Genomic DNA, 6,884 nt, shown 5'->3' on the forward strand with positions numbered 1-6,884 from the left:
ATGACTTATAAGCAGATTTGGAGGCCGCGGACAAAGAAGGCAAGATTGCACTCGACACAATTTTGGCAAAAATGGAGAAGTTCGAGTTTTTGCAACCAACAAGAGCTGATTTGAAAGCCTTGCAACCTTCCATCATCGAACCTTCAAAATTGGAGAAGAAACCCCTACCCTTTCATTTAAAATATGCATATTTGGGTTTAAACGATACTTTGTCGGTTATCATTTCTTCGTATTTGACAACATGAATCTTTGCTTTTGTAGGTATTATCCAAGTACAAGAGGGCTATTGGATGGACCATAGCGGACATAAGAGGAATTAGCTCCGCTTTTTGCATGCACAAAACCATCTTGGAAGAAGGAGCCACCAATTATATCGAGAACCAAAGGAGGCTCAATCCCAAAATGAAAGAGGTGGTAAAAAATGATATAATAAAATGGTTAGACGTTAGGGTGATCTATCTCATTTCAAATAGCAGTTGGGTTAACCCAATTCAATGTGTTCTCAAGAAGGGTGGTGTAGACACCGTATTTAGTCTGACTTTTTTTTTATTCTGTATTTTTCTTTTAAATATTTTCGTTAAAAAAGGGCAGAAAATTAAAATTTACTTTATTGTTGTTTTAATGAAAAGTTTTTTTTTTAAAGAAAAACTATTAGATATATTTAAAGGTTTTTTTTATTTTATTAATAGGATTAAAAATAAAAAAATGATTGTGTGAAATTTGTTTTAAGGATTTTTGTTTTTTCCAATAAAAAAAATCTGGATTTTTCCCGTTTTCCCTCGTCAAATCTCAAGCACGTGACGTTACCTACGTATTCTTCATCCTTTTTTTCTCTCTCTAGTATCTTTTGACTTTCCCTTTGTTACTGTTCCTTTTTTACGTATATAAGGAGGTAGGAGCACACAGAAGAGGGGGGAAAACAATAGAGAGGCTAAGAGTAAATGGGTTTTTTATTTTGATTGTCAAAATACAACTTTCTCTCTTCCAAACACCCCTTTTCCATTTTCTTTCCTTTTGTTTCTCTCCTATCTCTTTTCTCTTTCTTTTCTCTCTCTACCACTCATCTTCTTCCTCCCTCTTTTCGTCTTCCTTCATCTCACTCTCCTATGTCCCTCTCCCAAACTCACCCCATACTTACAACTCCGGCGAACTCTCCACGAACGGCGGTAGCAATTTCCAGCGAACGTCTACAAACACCGACATATCTGCAATCTAAATCCTCCAAACCCGCTTCGGCAACGAACTGCAGGGCCTTTGATGAGGTAAATCGGCACCTAAACACCAAGCACGCGATAGTTTCTGACAACTTACCTCCCACAAACCAGATCTGAACTGACCGGCGATGGCGCGAATAGCAACCTCCGTCGACGATCCACTCCGGCAACCGCTACGAACGGTGGGGGCACAGTAGATAGCGGCGACCCGACAGCATACATCCAACGCGTTTTTCAGGCGACCCACGCGAGCAGCAACAACGCTCCGGCCCAGCACCGCCAATAGGAACGCGTTGGCGACGATCTGATATCCTGCGATCTCACAAATCCCGACGACCTCCAACCACGACCATTTTTCCTCCGGGTACCTTCATCCATCCTTCTGGTGGGTTTTTTCTTCTTCTTTTTTAAAAAGGAAAAGATCTTTACTTTGTTAATTTTTTTAAATAAAAGTTGTTTTAAAATCAAGGATTTTATTTTAAGTTTTATATTTTTTTTTCTTAAATGCAAATAAGGTAAAAAAATATTTTTAATGATTTTGCTTTCAAAGTAAAGTTTCTAAATAGATTTCTGAAGGGAGAAGAGTAAAAGAGTTTTTCTTCTTAAATAGATTTTTGTTTTAAATGGTAGTTCGGTAACCAGTTGAATTTTAAATTAAAAGTCTTTTAGTTTCCTTATTTTAAGTTTCTTTTTGGAAAAGCATCAAAGATTTTTCTTTGATTTTAAATATCTTTAAATTAGTAAGTTAAATTTTTTTTTTTTAAGTTAAAGGAAAGTCTTAAAATTGAAGTATTTAGGAAGAAAATGGAAGGTTTAAAATAAAATAGGACTTCGTTTTAAAATAAAAAAATTATTCTTTATTTTTTAAACTAAATTTTGTGTTAAGTTAGAGTGAATTTCAAATTTCAAATTGTTTTAAAATTGTTTATTTTTAAGAAAATTTCATTTAAACGATCTTTACAAATAAAAAAAAATTGTTTAGAATTTTTTATTTTTTTTAAACAAAGTTTAGAAATAAAGTTTTGTTGTTTTTAAAGAAAATTAAATACACTCGTAAGTTGTTGGCACATTGGCAAGACACTTGAGTGGTCTTTGCGCCACTCATGCTTGTTGGTTCATATTTTATCGTAAAATATGAACCAATAAATTTGGGACATTTAAAATCAGTAATAGGATAATTTTCGACAAAATATGGTACCGTTTTCGAACGGATGTCGTAGGGCGCTAACACCTTCCCTACACTCAACCGACTCCCGAACCAAAATTCTATTTTCGTAAACCGAGTTTCTTTTAAAAAAATAGGTGACCAATCACACCTTATAGATGATTGGTGGCGACTCCAAACCTTAATCTCGAAAGAAAACCCGTCAGGAGATGACGTTGGCCGCTCCACGTCGCGATGACGTTGCGACAGCTATAAATAGCCGGACTAAATACGGTGTCTACAGCTTGCCCACCTTTGTGTATTCTTGAAGAATTGAAAGGGTAGACAAAGGAAAAGAAGACAAAGTATTTGGGAGGCTAAAATTTTATTCAAAGAAAGCGACATAAAGACGGACCCAGCTTAACACTAGGCGGGGCCTTAAACATGAAAAAGACATGTACTTGACGCAGATTTTAACCTCAATATTGGATCGGGTTCTTTAACCAACATGAAAAGTGCAATGGACCTGCCTTGACACAGGCTTCGACCTCGATCCTTGATCGGGTTCGATTTAACCCACAGGAAAATAAAATGTGATGGACCTGGCTTGACACAGGCTTCGACCACGATCCTTGATCAGGTTCGATTTAACCAGCGGGAAATTTAAAAGGTAACGGACCTGACTTGACACAGGCTTTGTAACGCCCCGTGTCCTTCAGGTTAGTTTAGTCTCGAATTAGGAGATTTTCATTTAATTCTAAATTTATTTATATCGTATTGCGCGTGATTGGTTTATCTCAGGTTGGGATGGGTCTTTCTTTTGGGTTTTGTTTCTTTTAGTTGGGTTGGTTTGGTTTTAAAATAAAGGGTAAAATAAAAGAAACCCTAGAGAAAAGAATCAAATTATCTTTTCCTCTTCCCCACTTTCAGCCGTCGTACCCCCACCCACATCGTTCCTTCTTCTTCTCCATCGACTGCCATTCCTCGTCGGCGCCTTCTTCGTCCGGCCAGCAGTTTGCGCGCACAGCATCCTTTCGCAACAGCGGCGGCGCATGGCGGCAGCGTCTCCTCCGCGGAACAGTAGCGACGGTGAGCTCGGTGCAGCGGTGCGAAACCCAGGCAATGTTCGGGGCGTTTCGACTTTGACGGATTCCGGGTATTACCGGCGGTTTCTTCGATTTCGGTTGCGTGAAGCGCGTCTCCAGCAGCCGGCCAGCAGCAGGAAGCTTTGGTGGTGGTTGATGTTCGAGTCTAGGCGCGATTTTCTTGTCGAAAGTAGCGTTCGGGCACTTTTGGCATCAACCCACATCTGATCTAACCCACTACGCGTAACCCACCCCTCGTTTAAGCCGTTTCAACGTTTTCGACAAAGACCCAATTGATTTTGGTTGCTTTCTACTCGAGAACTAAGAGCGTTAGGCGTGAGTAAGTAGACAAAGGGCGTGTGCGTGCGTTAATGTATATTAGTTGGTTTCCATTGTGCTGTTTTGTGATGTTTAATATTGATTTTGATACGCTATTGTGCTAGGTAACTCTCGTTTGTGTTAATCTGTATGCTTGGTGTAGTGTTGAATATTCGTCGGTGATAATGGTGGAATTTTGTATTGTTAAGCTGCAAAGAATTGTTGTGGAATGATGTGCGTTTACAAAGGATGCTCGTTAAAATGGAATTATTGCGATTATGCTTTCTTATGATGTGAGCGTGCTAGTACAGTTTATATAAATGTTTCTTTATGATGTGAGTGTGCTGGTTCAGTATATATAAACGTTTTTTTATGATGCGAGCATGCTGGTGCGAGTCATATTATTTTCTTATGAGATGTGGGTGTAATAGAAGCATGTTTTCGGACCCTGTTCGCAGGATAGGGGTTGTTATGGAGTTGGTTATGATAAGGAACGTTGGATTCTTGTGGAAAGTGAGTGGGTCAGTGTCAGGGCCTCGAGTATAAATGGTCGGGGGCTGATACGTCACTAATTGGGTATCGAGACCTCGGGTAAAAATGGTCGAGGGTCGATAGGCCAATATTGGATAAAGATGAGTGTCGAGGCCTCGGGTATAAATGGTCGAGGGTCGATGCGAGGAGTCTTTTGAAAGGAAAACTATTGGGGCCTTGGGTAAAAATGGTCAAGGGCCAATAGATTGTAAAGTCATCGATGCCTTGGATAAAAATGGTCGAGGGTCGATGCAGCAGCGTCGGGGCTCTGGGTAAAAATGGTCAGGGGCCGACATTACTCGAAAGAGTTAGCCTTGGAAAGCTAGGATAGCTGTGATGAGCATAGAGGTGTTTGAGATGTTAGCGAGCCTCGAGGTTGGTAGTTGAATCGTACATGGTTGTGGTTATCGTCGGATCTTATAGAGTGTGTCTACGTTGATCGTATAATGTGATGAAGAGCATGACTATGAATGTTTCATGATTTTTTTTTAGCATGATGTTTGTGTGTAGTTGGTGAGGGCTACTTACGGAGTATATTTTTATATACTCACCCCCCTCTGCAATTATTGTTTCAGGCGGAGATTTTGTTGACGACCATGGCGATGACGTGGAGGAGACATGACGAGAGAGGACCATAGGCTGCGTAGTTACTTTTGCTTAGCTTAGGTTTAGATGGTTTTATGCTTTATTGCTTGGACAACAAACTACTTGTTCCTATCTGATTAATTGGGAGGTTCCCACTTGTTGTCTACTTTGACTCAGAATAGGTGTTTATTTTAGTTTCTTCCATTCATTGAGTTTGCTTAGTTGGAATAATGGAATTGCTTTATGGAGTTGTCCACGGATGACGATTGATTTTTGGTGAATTGATGGGAGTTGAAGCTTTATTTTATATAATTATTTCACAGGGAGTTAGTTATCTCGTGTTTAGAGATAAGATTTGACAGGTGGTTTAGTTAACGTTACCTAGAAGCGTGTAAAACGTTCTGGGCATTACAGGCTTCGACCACGATCCTTGATTGGGTTCGATTTAACCAACGGAAAAATAAAAGGCAACGGACCTGGCTTGACACAGGCTTCGACCACGATCTTTGATCAGGTTCAATTTCACCGACAGAAAACTAAAAAGGCAACGGACCTAGCTTGACACAGGCTTCGACCACGCTCTATCGGGTTCGATTTAGCCAACAGAAAACTAAAAGGTAACAGACCTTGCTTGACACAGACTTCAACCACGATTTATCGGGTTTGATCTAACCAACAGAAAACTAAAAGGCAACGAACCTTGCTTGACACAGGCTTCGACCACGATCTATCGGGTTTGATTTAACCAACAGAAAACTAAAAGGCAACGGACCTGGCTTGACATAGGCTTCGACCATGCTGTATCGGGTTTGATTTAACCAACAGAAAACTAAAAATCAACGGACCTTGCTTAACACAGGCTTCGACCACAGTCTATCGAGTTCGATTTAACCAACAGAAAACTAAAAGGCAACGAACTTGGCTTGACACAGGCTTCGACCATGATCTATCGGGTTCGATTTAACCAACACAAAACTAAAAGGCAATGGACCCTGCTTGACACAGGGATCACGCTCTATCAGGTTTAATTTAACCAACAGAAAACTAAAAGGCAACGGACCTGGCTTGACACAGGCTTCGACCACGCTCTATCGGGTTCGATTTAACCAACAGAAAACTAAAGGCAACGGACATGGCTTAACACAGGCTTTGACCACGATCTATCGGGTTCGATTTAACCAACAAAAAACTAAACAAGCTTGCTTGAGCAAGAATGAACCGTCGTGAAATTCTCTACAATAAGACTTTGAGACTTCTTCAATGAAAATGCATGAAATGTGAGTTTGACGCATGATGATAACTGGAAAATTTTTCTTGGATTCCAAAATAAATGAAATCACTTGCTTTTATAAAAACTTGGGATTGTTCAGATAGCCCGATCACCCATTTCGCTTTCCTTCAAAAATCTTTTTAACTGGATTGAAAGTACCCAGAACAAATGGGATGACAACTTTGCCCCTGATAACTTTGTAATGTCATATTTGCCCTAATGTTTCAGAGAACAAATGCCCCTATTTTTAGGCTTCCTGTGCCCTTATGTTTGATTTCGAGTAACACATAGCCTTGGAGACGTGAATATAAAAGCTACCGCCCTTCGTATATAGAAAGAGACGAATGGAGACCAGACTTTATAAATGAAATTTCCAATTTTGACAAGGGATACTGATTACGCTTGTTTACATGCGTAAAAAGAAGGTTTTAGATGCTGTTTTTACAATGTTTCAGCTTTGTTTCGGATTTTTCTCGATCGTTTGAGTTCCAATTCATGCAAAATTCATATATTATGGTTTGTGGTTGGCTTATATTGTATTTATGACATTTTAGGACCATTTGGGAGTGCAAATTAATCAAAAGAAGCAAAAAGACGAAAAAAGCATCATGGGAGGCGCCAGGCGCCTGGGAAGCCTGCAGAAAAACTGGTTTTCTTCCAACTTTGCCCTAATGAAACGCATCTTCCAATGCGTTTTGGTGGTTCCAACCGATGCATACGTGTAGAAGAAGTGTTCC

The 6,884-nt window shown here is 39.8% G+C and overlaps 1 long non-coding RNA gene across 2 annotated transcripts; it reads left to right on the forward strand.

The window, feature by feature from the left end:
• The first annotated feature begins 923 nt into the window (after positions 1-923).
• On the forward strand, positions 924-5,158 carry LOC148208563 (uncharacterized). Of its 2 annotated transcripts, none has more exons than XR_015788557.1 (2): positions 924-1,599; positions 4,868-5,158. It is a non-coding gene; the product is annotated as an uncharacterized LOC148208563 (long non-coding RNA). The 2 variants fall into 2 exon arrangements; XR_015788556.1 differs by having other exon boundaries at positions 924-1,578.
• Positions 5,159-6,884: the final 1,726 nt, after the last annotated feature.

The sequence above is a fragment of the Momordica charantia genome (genome assembly GCF_013281855.1).
Source record: "Momordica charantia cultivar OHB3-1 chromosome 10 unlocalized genomic scaffold, Mcharantia_2.0 BLBB01000010.1, whole genome shotgun sequence".
NCBI lineage: Eukaryota > Viridiplantae > Streptophyta > Magnoliopsida > Cucurbitales > Cucurbitaceae > Momordica > Momordica charantia.